We start from the raw sequence: 17,954 nt of genomic DNA on the forward strand, positions 1-17,954 counted from the left end.
TTTCCATTATGTATATCAGCAGGAGAGGATGCACACAATAAACTTGTCCAAAGCATTGTACCAAACCCCTTTTATAAAAGGAGCCAAATGAAAATGGACGGAACCCAACAATATCCAGAAAATTCGTCTTGAGGAATTCTTTGTAACCAGTTTAACTATGTATATTTCAAATCCAAGTATTTTCTAATGACTAAACTTCGATTCGAAATACACATAAAACTGCAACAGAAAGTGAATCTGCAGATTAAATCGAGTCTGTTCATCTCTCATTTTTTTTTTTTCATAATTTTTGTAAATTTAAAAAACTCACTAAAAATCAAAGAAAGTCAGCGGCAGTGACTCACATAAAAGCTTTCTCGTTTACTCAATAATACATTTTTTTATCCCATTCCACTCACATAAAATTGGGAATCTTGGATAAGGCCGAGAATTACTTTCATGGCATCGAAGAATGATAGTATGAAATATAGATCTATGATATATGGTGTTGAATCTAGCTCTTTTACTGAATCTATCATGAAAATATTTATATTGGATGCTTCTTTTTGAACAAGTAGCATTAAAATTGCATATGAAATTATCGTTGCAGTCACAGTATTACATAGCGAATTCCATTGATTTAAGTTGTTGCGTTTACATGCATGAGAAAGTATAGACTAACAGACAGATTTGGTTTTAAATTAAATAAGAAACTGTATTTTCGATCTTAAATCAGTGTACCAAATTTTATCTATTTAACTCTTTGCGGTTTGGAATTATTTAGTTCCTTTGTATTCAAACAGCCAGTCAGGCAGACTTTCTATGAATGTAAGTAGTTCAAAATTAGATAGATATCTAAAAATTTGGTTGTAAATTCATATACCTCATTTCATCGCTCACAATTAACTAACTCAAAGCGTTTTTGAATTATTGTGTTCGCAGATAAACGTAATGACATAAATTCGTTTTTCGTACTCAGAGATGTGAAATATGTTTCGTCGAAATCTCGAGTTACAATAGTTCCTCTATATTTCGTAGGCGAGAAAATAAATATGTTTGGAAATGACAAAGTTGTCAATAAAAAGCTTTTTCTTTCTTTCTTTTTTTCTTTTTTCTTTTTTTTTTAGTTTTATTATAGTGTAAAAATATGTTGTTTTTTGGAAGATACATTCTGAAGTTAGAGCCGAAAAATTTAAAATAATTTTACCAGTTCACCTACTTTTGAAAAGCGTGGAAAGTTTTAAATGATCAGTTAATTCTCCTAGGCGCTAAGGTATAGGTATGCCAAATTTCTTTTCAATCCGTCAAAGGTTAATATATATATCAGATTATATACATATATACATACATACATACATATATATATATATATATATATCGGGTCCGACAAGATCAATTATATATATATATATATACGATATCATTTCAAGATACCTAACTATGAAAAATACAATTTATTACTTATTTTACATTTTTACGGCAATTCTTGTTTTGATTCAGGGCTAATCGATTTATTTTCGATTTTACTAAAGCCATGCGCTAAAAAATGATTCCAAAAAACAAGTTGTTTTTTAGTTAATTTTCTGAAATGAAAATTAGAACAAAAAACGGCTATGTACGGCAGACTTTAAAATGTTCTTTACAGATTTCTATTATTTGTTTTAAAAAAATTGGTAATGAGTTTAAATAACATACTTACTTTGTTGGTATCCTGTAAATTGAAATTAGATCCTTAAAAAAAATATTTTTCATCGTGTGATGAAAAAAGATAATCATTATGTCATAATAATCAGATTTCATTCTAAAGTGCATTCGGAAAAACTAAACACGTGGTCCTGGCGATTGAATTTAAAATAGCAAAGATAATTATCAGTGATAATCGCTAGTAAATTCGTTTTAGTTTTGGAAGAGATAAAAACAGTTTCAATCGAAGAGAGAGTTAAAAACAAAGTAATTATTTTTAACATTGTTTGTTCGGAAAACTTTTGGCCTTTTATTTAAAAAAAAAAGAATCTAGTTTTAAATAGATTAAAAGGTTTTATTTCTTTTTAGAAGTTTTTAAACAAACTGAAGTACAAAAATCATTAAATACGAGACTATTATATTTATTCATTCTCAAATGCGATTGGTTTGGCAAAGTGAATGTATTGATTTCTTCCCTTGCTGTGTCCCCAGTGGCGCAATTGGCTAGCGCGCGGTACTTATACAGCAGTATCTGCGAGTAATGCCGAGGCTGTGAGTTCGAGCCTCACCTGGGGAAGGAAATTTTTACTGAAATTCCTTTGCTTCAGCACATCAGAATAATATTCGGTATGAAATATGATATTTTTCTGACAATATTTTTAAATCAGTCACAATTGCATCCAAACTTTTTTTTTTCATTTAATTTTTTATTCTTCTTTCGCTTTTTTGATTTAAATATGAAGATTTTAGCTTTCCCAATCAATACTACAATAAACTCCAGTGGAGTTACAAAAACTCTTATGTAATTAATTTTTCAATCAAATGGAAAGTTAACATTTCTATAGAACATGTCTTTTATGAAGCAATTATATGTTTATCCGATAAATGACTTTACAAAATCTATATATTTTTTTCTTTATTATATTATAATTTTCCTTTTGGCGTGTTAATATACCGGAATATGTTACATATAACAGTAAACTTTCTCAACAGTATAAAAACGCAATGTTTACTGTTGTTGTAACCGGAAAGAAGGAATTATCATTTTTGAAGTAGCAAAGGTTATCGTTGGAATGTGAACGTTATGGCTAAAATTTCCAAATCGCTTTAAATTATTTTGTTTTCGATGACGGATTAGAACATAGGAATCAAGAAGAGGGGGGATCCATGCATTTTTTTGAATAGTGTTTATTTTTCCTCACGATTCGCTGTTTTGTGAATTGAGAAAATACGAGGTTTGCAAATTCAGGTTTCACTTTTTGAGGCATACGAATTTTAATAAATAAATAAAACTCCTAGTTGAGCATTTTTTTTTTTCATTATAAAAATCATTTCGATTATGTGACATAAAATATGACTCAAAATCAGAAAGAAAAAAATGGAAAAAAATCATTTAGATTATTTAACATAAAACATTACTCAAATATGGGGGGAAAAACCTCAATAATTTTTTTTACAGTATGGGGATTATATAATCCTGTTACTTCATGGCTCCAAACATAGTATAAAGCATAATATGTTTTTTTTTATTATAAAACAATTCACTCATTCATAATAATATTATTTATACCGTTATGAACGACTAAATTTTACTGCATTAAACATTGCGCGTAGCATTAATCCCACAGCACACACAACTTATTGATGCGTTTTGATTTGCATAAATTTTTTTCACTTATTTATACGTTTATAGATGGTGCATAGTATTGCCAACTAAATGAGAAACGTTAAATAAAATATTAAACTGTAAGACTGTGTAAGTAGCTGACCAACTTTTCGTGGTGGGTTAAAATATATCCCTCCAACTGCATAAAAGGTTAAACAAGAGGCGAGACAGTTTTTAACTGACTTGTCCTAAAGAGTTAATACACTAGAATATAGTATTACATAACAGTGAACTTTCTGGGAAGCACTACACTGAAATACTACATTACTACAGTTATCTAGAAAATAGAAACTATTCAGTGATGTTGTAATAGGAAAGAGGGAATTAACATTTTTGAGGAAGCAAAGGTTATCATTGGAACGTACGATTATGACTAAAACTTCCAGGTCGTTCTAAATTGATTTTTTTGGTGTGGGAGAGGGACTGATGGACTAAAACGTAGAAATCAAGCGGGGAAAGAATCATTAGGACTCTTGCGTAATGTTTATTTCGTTATTTACGCGTGATTAAAAGCTTGCGAAGTTAAAAAAAATATTAGATTTGAAAATTCATGCTTAATATTGAGTTATCTGGAAATCTTACCGGAGTCGGTTTTAGCGATTTCGCAGTCACATGACAAATGCAACTGTGTATCATCTGACATCTTTATATAACTTATCATTCTCTTTTGCCATGTCATGTCTTTTCTTCTCTTTCGTTGTGCGCAATAGATTTTAAAATTAAGTGAAATGACTCAACGAATTTGTCATTGATAAAATGGAGCATGAATTTCTTTCAATCTACCTATAAACAAATAAGACAGATTGATTGAATATATCGGAATTTAAATAAATTGGTGCAGAAATGTTAGATGAATGTGAATCTTGAAATACTGTATTATTTACTCACACAGAAATGTGCATAAAGCCTGAACGAAGAAATGACAAGTAGCTGCATTTTACCCACCATCTAGATTATTTCTAATTATTGTAATTTCTAATCTTTTAAATTCTCGGATCGTAAATTTTAAGCCACTTAAATTGTCATAGTATTGAAATGATGTGAGAGGAAACAATTGTAGAGTACATAGAATGTTATATTTTGTACGCTTAAATAAATTTAAAAATATATAATTTTGTTTAAAAATTTATTATAAAGATTTATCGTTTGGGAAACCAGTTTCTTTAACTGGACACAATTTTAACCTGCGGGAGTGGTCTCCCCAAAATTTTCCCGTAAATTCTGTAATAAAGGTGTAATCTTAGAAATCGCCTTGCATGGCATTGGCGTACAATAATTATGAAATACTAACTTTTGGCGTGAATTTACCATTCTTACTGAATCCATTGTGTGAGTCTTGGCGAGTCTGTTTGGTGATTTTTATGGCACCCTGGCATGCCGTTAATAGTATCCGAAAATCGAATTTGTGTTTTAGAAGCATTTTTCTCAATCGATTGAAACAAAAACTTCTAGCCACTTCTGCACTTCTGGTCACAAAATCACATGTCAAATTTCATGTGTTTAAATCATTACGTTTTTGAGTTATCGCGTTTACATGTTTCTGAAAGTACACACCGACAGATGATGAACCTGTTGTTGGATTTGGCTCAAAATTTGATAGATCTGCAGACACCATAAATGTTAAATCTATGTACGAAATATTATCTATTTAACTCTTGTAGTTATCGTGTTAAATTATATTCGAACAGCCGGAGAGACAGACTATCTTTCTGCGGATTTTGCACAAAATTTGATGAAAATCTACACTTTTAATCTGACGACCATATACAAAATTTTATCCATCTAGCTCAAAGTTTTTGACAATTATTACACTCTATCTGCACTTCGTATACGAGAAATAATAAGCTACCCCCCCCTACGTTAAAACACATTTCTCAAAAAGATAATTTTAAAAAAGTCTTTGCTAAAACGCTGCTTAAGATGGCATTTTGAATTGCATTTAAACCGCCATAAACACTTGTTAACGAATCTCACTATATATAAAGAAATGAATAAGTGTGTATTTAAAAATATAATACTAATTCTGATAATAATTTCTATAAAGTGCTACATCTTATCAATGCTATTTTCATATGATGAACTACATCTTATTAAAAACGGAAATATTATTTTAAATTAAACCAAATAAAATTAACGGAAATCATGTGAGAGTAGGTGAACAATGACGTTGTATCTAAGGTTTAGGGACTTTCCAACCACTATGCATAATATCTGCATAGTGGTTGGAGAACTCTGTTGTATTTACTTCCCTTAAAGAAAGCTAAATGAAGTGTGTTTTAAGGCTTCTCTGGGAAACATAAGATAATGGAGGACAAACGACCATATTTAGAGTCATGAGTATTTCCATGAAATAAAAATTTTCGACATTGATCAAGTGGTTGGGGCTGAAAAACGGATTTTTTTTTTCTAATTATTTTGAACATATTAAATGTATTGAAATGTATTTATTTGTATGCTCGAATTCAAATACTTTTGCTTCATGCTGCTTTATTGTTGTTGTTTTGTTTCAGCTCTAAATTAAAAGAAGACTAAGGATTTCAGATTTCCTTTTATTCATTTTTAAAATTTTTAATTTCAGGTTTATTAAAAAGACTTCGAAAACTAATATATAAATTCATTTCCTCACACACTAACTTCCTTATTAAGCGAGCTGACCAGTCATCATTGCACAAGCACGTGTCAAAGTCACTCACGCGAAATTCATTCGAACGCGGGCATCGAATAAATTACGAAATGCCGTCTTCCTGAGTGCGCATGCCTCGCTTGAGATAATGAAGATGTTTCTGATAGGTGCGACAGTTGTCTGCCGGAGGGCATTCCTAATAAATTTGATGTTTTCTTTCTCTCATTACCTTCCTCTAGCTATCGGGATCTTGATCTTCGGCTTCCAACAAGAAGGCGTGTCCCATTGGAGACTCCGAATTACAATGATTGGCTGAAAGTGAGATGCGGTATGGAGTAGCCAAGTTGGCGAGTTACTCCTGCAAAATGAACGCCAAAATTTCTACTCGATCTGTAGTTTAGGCGGGAGTTTGATTATTAAGTTAATTCTTTTCATTTGGATATTTTTAATTTATGGAAGATAACATATTATAAAGCGTATACTTTCGCAAATATGATAAAAATTTATCCAAAGTCTAAAAAAGTTATAAATTTTGTGAACAAATTTTGTCTTTGCTAAGTTTTTTAGTTTCCCGCCAAAATGTTATGCTCAATTTTGTAGCAATGAGGATGTTTGTGCATTATTTTAATGGAAATTCATGATTGAAATTAGCATAAAACATAGTTAAAAGCTTGAAACTAGAGAAAAAAAATACATGTAGTGCATAATCGTTAGCAAATGGCGCAAAAATGATAGTAATCGGATTTTTTCCCTCTTATTTTGTCCCAATCGTCATACTTCGTATTATAAAGTAAACTAACGTGTGTCAGTTTTATTTTGATGGCGTTGCCTTGCATTTTTTTTCAAAACATTTATATCGCTTTATTGCCATCACCATTATTATTCCATTAATTAAGAGCCAATGCAAAAAAAAAAGTATTGTTACTTCATTAAATAACTATTTATTGTTATATCAATTTTTGATAATTATTAATTCAGCTTTTTGCGACAGCAGATTTTTTTAAATTTGTTTGTTTATGTAAGTAGTATTCTTGAGGTATAAAAATTGTCTCACATTTTCTAAATAAGTTGGGAAATTGGTATTTCAGAATATTTTGGAAAATTACCAAAATTGGAAAATTAATTTTAATATTTGTATTTTATTCCTTTCTAAAAACGAAAATGCATTTTCTCTAATCTGTAAGCATTACTCGTATTTAATAAGCTCATCTCAGTCTTAAACCGGCAAATACTTTTTTTTTTCCTTGAGTACAATAAATACACAGGGGGGGGGGAATCATAACATATATAAGATTTTGACGTTCCACATTCTGTTGCCGTTGAACAATGCATGTCTTAATCTTCCAAGCTACAATCGTGGTGAACTCACAGCAATATTTCAGCTTCATACGAGCAGCAAATTCGAGATGATTACTTGGATCCTCCATGTTTATGGACCAAGTGCAAACTGAATCCGTTGCCGAATATTCTTCTGCTATTTTGTTGCATACGAAGTAGTCCAAGAAAAAATATTAGAATCATCATCAAAAAAAAAAAAAAAAAATCGACTTCAAAATTTTGATAAGTTTAATTTTTCGATGTTTCAGATATCTCTGAATCCGAAAAACACACTTTTGGTATTGTGCCTATGAGCAAGATACTTCAAAAACATTTTGAACTCAATGGAGAAAATTTGATGTGGGATCTTAACACCAAATCGGAGAGGCCACTCCTGTTCATTTGATTAAGGATGGAAAATTAGAGAAATAAATTTGGACAGAGGAAATATAAAAGCTCACTTTTAAATTTTACAATTTTAACAGGCTCTCAAATAAGTATTAATAATATTTAAGATGAAATTTTTCAAATGCAAAATTTAATAAATACAATAATGAAAAATAAATGTAGTAAAACGCTGTTTATACATCTTTCACAAGACGCGTAAACAAGTTATAAATAAAAAAAAGTAAGAAAAAAACGTACAATCGAAATTTTAATGTATAATTTTGTTTATTACAAATGTAATGCTATTAGGCCAAATATCTTTTTTTTAAATAATTTTCAAGTCTTTTAACATATATTACTATATTATTATATAGTACTGAAAGAAATTATTAAATTTCAATGTATCATAATTAAATTATAATGTATCATAAAAGTAAGTAAAATCATAACCTTCTTCCCTATCTTGAGTACCAATTATTCATTTTTTTTTATATATAAAACTGCTGTGCTTGCAAGTAGGCGAATAAATGAGAAAGTTTTTACTCTCTTCCATCTGTGTGAAAATTTGTATTCATCCAAATGATACATTTCATCAGATATAAATATCAAGGAAAAGAAATATTAACATGTGCTAAGTAAACCGTCATGTAAAAGCTTCATTTTATTACTTTTCTTTTATTTATTAAGTTGTCATTTCTTTTTCAATTGCGTCACGTCCATCGTCCACTTCTCTAAAAGCATGCTAAACAGCTGAACAAATGCTGAGATAAAATTTCTTCCTTCATTTGAATATTTAGTTTTATGTAAAGCAGTCTGACGAGCTCGCTGTCGGTTCTGTGGTGTAGTGGTTATCACGTCTGCTTTACACGCAGAAGGTCCCCGGTTCGATCCCGGGCAGAACCAGCAGATTTTTTAACTATCGCTTATATTTTTAACCATCTTAGGATGATTGATTTCCCAACGCTTTAAGTAAATTGAGATTAGCAGATATTGTAACTCAAGTTAAAGATGCAGATTTCTTCAAACGCTATTCGACGGAATATGGTTGATAATTAATTTTATACATATATGAACCAATTGTATTTGCTTTTACGAAACAATAATATTTGAAATGGCTGTTTAAAACTATATGATGCAAAAAATAATGTTGTTGCTGTAATTCATTAAATATTTTTTTTTTTTTTTTTTTTTTTTTACAATTACAATAGCTATGAATGAATGGAGATGAGGTTGACGAATAAATGCAGATGACGCATTTATGAGAAACATATAAAAAGTTCTTTCTTGTATTATATTTTCAACGAATGATAATAATCGCAGCCAAATAAATAAAATTCTAATACATAAAATGTTTTATATTAGCATTGCTTTTTATTCACTTTGTGATCGGTAGATAGCGTGTAACCTGACCGATGATATTTGAGATTTGTTTTGCCAATATTGTTAGAAATATTTAAGAAAATTTTTTATTACATTGTAATAAGTATTTATATTGCATTTGACGGTGATATGGTGGCAAAAAAGGAAAAGTAAAGCTTTAATTAACATCAAATTAACAGCAAATGAGTTTAAAACAATATTATTTGTTAATTCTACTTTTAGATACGCCGTTTGTGGCAACTGTAGTGAATAACTTTCTGATTTATTTACCTTTTCGAGTAATGGAAATTTTTCGTCTCTGGGTTACAGTCGCCTCAATACCGAAACAATACACGCGTTAACCTTGCATTGCTTTTTTCAAACAGTAATGTAGCGTCCAGCGATATCAGATGATGAAAAAGTACAAAGAAAGACTTAACGGTTTTAAAACAGTTTTTATTTAATTTGTTCAACGTTTTTTTAAGTTTCATGTTTTAATTATTCTTTCCTGCTGAACAAATTAAAATTATGTTGCGATTTCTTCTGAATTTTGATTGATGCTGAAATACTTCTTTCTTTTTTTTGAAATTGAACTTTTTATTGATGATATTTTTAAAACAGTGTGTTTCCACTTACTTTTATTCTCTGGAGAGTGGGAATCAATCCCTCAGGCAACTCCACTTACCTGAGAACATGCATGATTCTAGGACAATATCACGATTGGCGATTGAAAGCGAGCATGTGGCGAAACCTCTAGTAAAATAATAATAAATTACATTTTCTATTGACTCGGGTGGAAAATCTTAGGAACATGTTCTTAAAAGAAAAATCAAGTATGTAAATTAGAAAATAGTCTCTTCCCAATGTAGGAATTGATCCAAAATTTGATAGTAATCATCAATTTTCATGCTAAGAAATACATTCCAAATTTCATCGATCTCGCTTATTGTGCCTTTGGATTGCACATTCGTTTATACACTCTCAGATGGACAGAAAGAATCGACAACGCCTTTGATGAATTTGGTTCTCAGTTTCATTCTGATATTTTTTTTTAATGAGAAAATGACGTACTAAATTTTGTTAATCCAATTAAAAGTATCTTTAAATTATCTATTAGCAAGCAAAAATATTAAAATGGCGGATTTAGCCATTTCCCTTCTTTACACATTATAAATTATGAGGCCCCTTTTTCAATTACTGACCATTTTTGTTTAACATTTTCAATAAATTTTAAGCATATTTAATTTTTAATTACTTAATAAGCTTAATTTTAATTCAATGTATTTTTTATTGTTTAGCATATTCTTCCATTTTAGTAACTTTTTTAAAATACAAATGTTTTTATTTATTTATTTTATAATATACAAATCATAGAAGAATGGCTAAACTATTAAAATTCTTGAAAAGTCAGACTTAATGTCCAACGTTTTCTTACAAGTAAAAGTATTTTATTGTTATGACAAATTGTAAAGAAATAATACACTGAAAAAATACCATATTAAAAATTACTTTATTACATGTGAAGTTCAATGCAAAATAATAAGCTAGTCGAACGTTGTATTATATTACATTATAAATATAAAATTTATTTGTTTGATAATGATTTTAATAAATTCAACGTAAAAACGTATTTTACGCCTAATATTTAAAAATTCATAGAATTTATAATTTTTACACATTTATTTGTCAAATATATCAATCAAAATTTTCAATCGATTTATTGACTCCTTGGGCAATTATCTAGCCGAAGTTCCAAAACATTCCAAATGTTCCAAAATTTCAGATAGAATTTATAATATTGGCATAAAGACTACATGCTAAATTCCATCAGTTCCCTTATTGCGATTGTGTACACATGTACAGGCAGACAAATAGACCTCCTCTTTATCGATTTCACCAAATTCCCCCCCCCCAAAAAAAAGCATTTACTTTTTAACTTTTTTTCATTCTGATTGTTATCTATTAATCCTTGTAACAGAAATTCCGTGTCCTCTTGAAAACCACAACAACCTTGAACAACTCAATAAGATTCGCCATCTTATATTTAGAAGGTGAGAATTAGCATTATTGAGGTTTAAGAAAGATGTCATCGAATGTGGTTGCTCTGCTAATGGGTTATGTACCCACAAAACGAGATAAAAGGAAGTCTAGCCACTCTGAGGTGTGGGCAAAATTGGTGAGAAGAACGGAAATGGTTAAAAGATTTCTACGAGCTTGAAGTGTTAAAATACGGCATTTAAGTTTAGAAAAATCCTTCGCAAATAAATACAAAAACAGAAAAAATATCATTCGAAGTACCTATTACAAGCATTTCAACACATGCTTCTTTACTTTTTAGTATACGTAATATAAAGAAAATATAGAAATCGTAAAAAAAAAAAAAAAAAGAAAGAAAGAAACAAAGATTAAAACTTGACATTTTGACGAGTGTCCACGTTTTAGACCTCTCCGAGTTAGAAAAATGCATTTTTAAAAAATGTAAGTCTGTCTGTCTGTTTGAGACAAAGATAACTCAAAAACTCTTAAAGCTAAATGAATGAAATTTGGTTTATGATCTTCATAGCTATTTTGCAGATTTTTGTCAGATTTTGAGTAAATTCTGCTGAGAAGAAATCTGTGTGTCCTGCTGTTCGAATATAAATTTACATGATGATTAAAAGCGAAGACAGGCAGATAGATGAAATTCGGTGCACACATTTAATATCACCTATTAAATTTTGAACTAAATCCAACAAGGATTGACAGTCGATTGCTCTGTACTTTCAGAAGCATGTAAAGACGATAAATCAAAACTACAATAACTTAAATATATCAAATTTGGTATAGGATTTTGTCACTACAGTGCTGCATTTTGGTTTCAATCGGTTGAGAAAAACGTGCTAAAACGCAGGTTCGGTTTTTAGGAAGGATTAATCTCCAAAAAAAAAAAAAAAAAAAACTCGCTAGGGAGGATTCAATTGATTCAGTAAAAACGCTAAATTCAGGCCAAAAAAATTTGTGGTACGCCAGTAAGGCGCTCTCAAGTAAGACCCCTTTATGAAAAAGAATGCTAGAAAATTTTGGGCAGACCACTTTTACTGGTTTTCTCTCCCTGTCTGTTTTCATTTTACCAATGTGAAGTTCTAGAAAGATAAAATATTCTACTCGTCAGGGGAAAAAACAAAAAAAAAATTCATCCTCGATATTTTATGAATTTGAATGCATTAAACCTGAAATTCAAAGAATCTTTTTAAAACGGTATATTTGTATCTCTCTTTCATATGGGTGGATTTGAAAAACATAGCTGAATGATATAACGAACCAATGAGATGAAATTTATTATATGTTTTTACACGAAAATTACAAAAACAATTCGACAAAAGCAAATTTGATCACCATCTATTACTATAAAAGAGATGGCCGTATTTACCGTGAAAATATTTTGAATAAACAAATTGTCATTCACGTTGAATGAAATTATTATTACATACAGTTTCATTACTGTTTTTATTTACTTACAATTTGTTACTAATATGCTGGGAAAAATAGTACTAGATACATTTTTAATATTACATTTATTTGTGTAAATTGTTGCCATTCTTTTTAAGGGAAAAAATGAATGCATTTATTTTGAATTATCGTGAATCTAATTTAAAGCAATTTCTTTTTGTTTAGTTTAGTTTAAATAGTGTGGAAATGGAATAAAAATTGGAAGGATAACCATTCTGTGACAAACAATTACAGTACACTCCCGATTATCTGCGGAATTGGGTGGCGCGACCGCCGCGGATAACTAAAATCGCGGATAATCCGAAAAAAGCTAAAAACGGGTATAGCAAAAGAGAAAACAGTCATTCCAACTTTGAAAAATCGTTTTGTGTACAATAAAACGTAAAATAAACAGCAGGAAATGTTTAACTAACGCTTAATATTTTAGTATATCACTCAAAACTAGCCTAAAATGCATTTTGTTAATGAAAACAGAAAAGTGCTTTGTACTTATGAGAGGCGTTAAGGATACACAGAAAAATTAATTCATATGTACTGTTTTAATACTGTAATGTATTATGTAATTACAAAAGCATAACTGTAAAACTATACCTTTTTGAAGAAATCAGTCATTTGTGTTTGCTTCTTGCTTTGGAAGCATTTTCTCTTGATCCGAGATTGCATTTCTCGTAGCATAAGTTTCTCGGCCAACTCCACAATGCAAGGGTGAGTAAGAAATCATTTACTCATCAGAGGGGAAGGTTCCGAGAAGGCCGCAGGGAAGGTTCCGAGAAGGTCTGGGATATTTTTGCCATAAATAAGCACGATGTTAGCAAATTTAACGTTTCGCTCAGTTTTGTGAACATTTTTATTTTCTTTGCTTTACACTTGTACAAAAAAAAAAAAAAAAAAAAAAAAAACTTTGTGCTGCAGGCGCAGATAACCCGCCCGCGGATAATCGGGAGTCTACTGTATGTAGTTTTATTTTCCTTTCAATGCTAAGATGAGACAGATCTTTTTCTTTGTATAATAATTTACGAATTCTTGGAGGAATTTCATACAGTTTTACTGCATAAAATAATGAGCATCGGAAAATTTTAATCTGAGTGGTATTAACTGAAGATAAAAATAGAGACAAGAATGAAATAGGACAGAGGAAGGATAAGCATGGAATTGTCTACAAAAAATTTTTTCCAACTAAAATGCGTAATTATTTCATATAAGAAATGAAATCACGAAATAAAATATCATGAAGGAAATAAGACATGTTATTGCAGTTATTATAAGAAAATTAATTTCCGATCAAGAATATACAAATCTTCTAATAAATCTAATAATAATAATTAAATAATCTAAACATAAATCTAATAAAAAAATGGTAGAATTAAAAACATTTTTGTTAATTTGAAGGTATTCTCAAATTGAGAAATTTCATCATAAAACCATGACACGTATAAACACACACACACACACACACACACAAAAAAAAAAAAAAATTCCAGAATCAAAAAATAAAATGTATTTAAATGCTTCTGTTTAATTTTAATTCCGCTCTTCATTAACAAGTGCCATATTATTTTTAGAAATTTGATATACCATCATGTTTACGGAAATAAGAATTGGGAGATCGCGACACTTTAAGGTTAAAATCTTAATATTTTTGTCTTATTTATGTAAAAGTAAGTAAATAAGTAATCAGTGTTCAAATACCGTGTTCAGGTTCCCGTATGCCTTTGATGACATGAGAATTCTGGAAATAAAAAAACAACAATATCAATAAACGGAAAAAAATTCATTTTAAATACGTTTGAGATACTTTGACTGATACTTATCGGCAGTGTCTAGATATATTTCACTTGTTTACACAATTTCTTTTATATATTTATTTATAAATCTTTCACCAATAGTTATAAACATATTTTATTGCCGACTTTTCTCTTCTATTTTTCAGAGCATGTTTACAGAAAACGTGCTTTTCGTCTAAATAGTACATTTCATCAAACATAAATACATCACGAAGGTGAAATATCCACACACACTGTGTTAACAGCCATAAAAGATTTTCATTTTATTACCTTTCTTGCTTTTTATTAGGTAGCTAATCTTTTCATTTTGTACTGAATCACGTTCCATTGTCCATTCCGTCTAAAGAATCCAAAGAGCTCAGTTCACACAGAGGTAAAATCTCTTTTTATTACTACGTTTGAATGCAAAAGTATGCTTATCTTATATGAAAGATAATTTTATGGATTTGTCGCGTGATGTCGGTTCTGTGGTGTAGCGGTTATCACGTCTGCTTTACACGCAGAAGGTCCCCGGTTCGATCCCGGGCAGAACCAGCAAATTTTTTACGCCATTCGAGACTGATTTTACAACAATCCGGGCAAATACCAATATAGGTAGTTTTTATGCATAATATTTCTTGAAAAGAAACCTACGAAATTTAACCAAGGAAAAAAACGACGGCATTTTAAATATCTGTTAAAAGCTATTCTAAAAAATAATAATACAATCCCAACGGTACTCAGCTGTTGAAACATTTTAACTATGACGAAATAGAACAGAGAAAATATAATTAGATAAACAATGAATATTTGTTCCAATGGTGAAATATTATGATTTGACAAGAAAAAATTTCTAATTATATAATGTGAACTTTTTAAAATTTTAGTAATGAAAAAAGATTTGAACTTCACTTAAACAATGATATGGATGGTTGTAAAATATGTTTAAAATATTTTTTAACTATTTAAAAATAGAAAAGATATACGGCAATAAAACTATCATTATTTAAAAGATAATATTTTCAATTTTAAGATGAAGTAAAAATCACTGTTGTACAGCAATATACTTTTTCGGAAGTAATTTCAAAATAACTCCAAAATTTTGCTTAATTTTTATTTATTTAAAATTTCAAAAAAAGTTATTTGGAGGAGCAAATTTCCCTTCTCCATAGTATATATACATGACAAGTCTGGTAGATCTCAGTCAAACAGTACAGCCTGTAGAGCGCCAATACACACATATAAACACTCATCCATCTTTATTAGTTTTAGAGATAGAGTAGAAAGCCTAGAACCTATACATTAGGCCATCAATTTTTGTCTATTCCTATCGTCCTCCATTTTCGAGAGGCATCGCAAAATAAAACCATGACGCAGCCCTTAGGTTCAACAACTAAACTGATTTCGCCATTTCGAGTTCATATGTAACCAATCAGAATGATGCTAAGTCTGTATCTATAATTTAAAATAATATTTTTATTTGGTGTGATAAATTGTAGTTCATCAAAATTAAGTGACATTACTTAATTAATGTTATTAATAAGTTACCTTCGGCGACCAGTTGTTAGCCAAAGGTTTCTACTTTTATGTAAAATATATTTAATATTAGCATTCGAAGGAATCTCAGTGCAAACTCTTTTTTTGAACAACTTATTTTTAATGTAAAAAAATTATCTTGTATAACATATTGTATTACACAAAAAGTTTCTATTGTCTGCAACTTTGTGTTTAATAAAAATGTGAAAGCGTTGTGCAAAAAGTGTTATATCAAAAGTGTTTTTAATATATCATATTTCTTCGAGAAAAAATAAATTATCTCACCCAATATTTAACAATACAATGTTAATTTTTTTTTCTATAAGTTATAAATAATTTTCAAGGAATGATAATTTTTAAAATCTATTTAAAAATTATGAATCGCATCTTAAATACTTAACAATATGAAATATAAAGAGAGGTATTTTCAACAATGAATTTCAATTTCTATCAACAGTTAAACGTAAGTAGTTAAGTGTTGAATCAATTTTTGAGTTTAGTTTTGTTTATTATATTAATCTCACGTTTGAAAGCAACACCGGGACTATTTTGGGACGGACCTCATAATTTTGATTATGAGGTCCGATTAGACACGCCCCGATTAGACGACGTGGATGAGAATGAAACCTCAGCTGACTCTCTTCCACATCATATCAACTCGACTCAGATAGACTCGATTTTTAGGAACATAAAACCTAAAAACTATTTTCAAATTAAAGGAAACAATATTAGTATGGTAAATTAAGTTTTATTTAAATTCGCCATTTCCAATGTCTTAGCTATTTTAAACTTTTGATATTAAACAAATCCTGAGAGTTGTTATATTTTATAGCCTCATATTGTGCATGCGAAAAAGAAACAGCTTTTAATTATTAAAAAATTATTTTTTAATTAATTGTTTCGAAATGTCTAGTGAAGTATTTTTATACTTCGTAAAATCTGTAAAAAAATAATAATAATAATAAATAAATAAATAAAAAATAAAAATAAAAATGAAGAAAATACTTTAAGTGGTTTGGATCTCTATAACGAATAAAAAATATAGCGTTTCAATTTCATCTAAGTGGACTTTTATACATCGAATAATTCGTAAATAACTGTAGAATAATTCAGTATAAATTTGATGAATTATTCCCATTTCAGGAAAATGAAGAATATGACCAAGACTACCAACGAAAGTACAGCGAAAAATTTATACAAATTTTATATTATCCCGGAGCTATTTTGTATCAACAAAATAAATATAAAAAAATAATAACTTAGAGACGCGTTCACCCTATGTTTTTTACAAAAAGAGTTCACTGAACGAAGTTAGAATTTGTAGGAAATATATTTTCGAATTTTTATTTTAATGTACGAAATAATAAAAAAATCATCAAAATTATTTTATTTAGAAGTGTTTTTTCCCTTATAATTTCATATATTTTTGATCCAATTGTTACGCTTACTTTCTTTTTTTAAATTTGAATTCCGAAGAGAGATACAACAGTATGTATTTATTTCCCCAAAAGCGACAGAAAATTACAACCTCATAAAAAATAAATAAATAAAGGCATTCATTTTAGTGTCAATCCTTTTGAATTCGACCAGTAAACACGTTTTGAAGAGGTAGTAAAAAAATTAATGCACTATTTATTAAAAGAAAACATTTCATCTTCTTCTTCTTTTTTTTTTTTTTTTTTTTACTCTTCAAGATATCCGTAGGCATAACAATCAAAATCTGCAATCAAATGAAAATTATAGACTTCAGAATGGAAAACCAAGGGGGAAAAAATATTTCCTACTTTTCATTCTGATCCCCCCCCCCCCGATTCGAACTAAATTCCTTCCTTTTTTTCGTTGTCGAATAATAAATGAGAGGGTTTCATTCATAAATATTATAAACCTGTGAAAATTATATGTATTTCTAGTGTGTAAAAGCTTTCGGCATATGGATGAAGATGTTTCATCTTTTCTTGAAGATTTTTTTCCAACTGAGTTTCGTATTATCCAAGCATAGAGTGATGTTACTGTAGTACGGAATAAAAACAGAATTAAAAAAGAAAGGGAAAGAAAGAAATCTACGGACACGTGTTCTTTTCTTTTTTATGCAAACCTTTTCCCCCTTAATTTGTTTGTTCATATAATGCAATTAACATGCATAATGAATTCA

At 29.4% G+C, this 17,954-nt stretch overlaps 3 non-coding genes across 3 annotated transcripts; all 3 read left to right on the forward strand.

Annotated features, from left to right (window-relative positions):
• The first annotated feature begins 2,147 nt into the window (after positions 1-2,147).
• Positions 2,148-2,239, forward strand: Trnai-uau (transfer RNA isoleucine (anticodon UAU)). Its single transcript is given in 2 exon segments — positions 2,148-2,185; positions 2,204-2,239. It is a non-coding gene; the product is annotated as a tRNA-Ile (tRNA).
• Positions 2,240-8,485: 6,246 nt separating this feature from the next.
• On the forward strand, positions 8,486-8,558 carry Trnav-uac (transfer RNA valine (anticodon UAC)). The gene has a single exon. It is a non-coding gene; the product is annotated as a tRNA-Val (tRNA).
• A 6,190-nt stretch (positions 8,559-14,748) lies between these two features.
• Positions 14,749-14,821, forward strand: Trnav-uac (transfer RNA valine (anticodon UAC)). The gene has a single exon. It is a non-coding gene; the product is annotated as a tRNA-Val (tRNA).
• Positions 14,822-17,954: the final 3,133 nt, after the last annotated feature.

The sequence above is a fragment of the Argiope bruennichi genome, chromosome 10 (assembly GCF_947563725.1).
Source record: "Argiope bruennichi chromosome 10, qqArgBrue1.1, whole genome shotgun sequence".
NCBI classification, from domain to species: domain Eukaryota; kingdom Metazoa; phylum Arthropoda; class Arachnida; order Araneae; family Araneidae; genus Argiope; species Argiope bruennichi.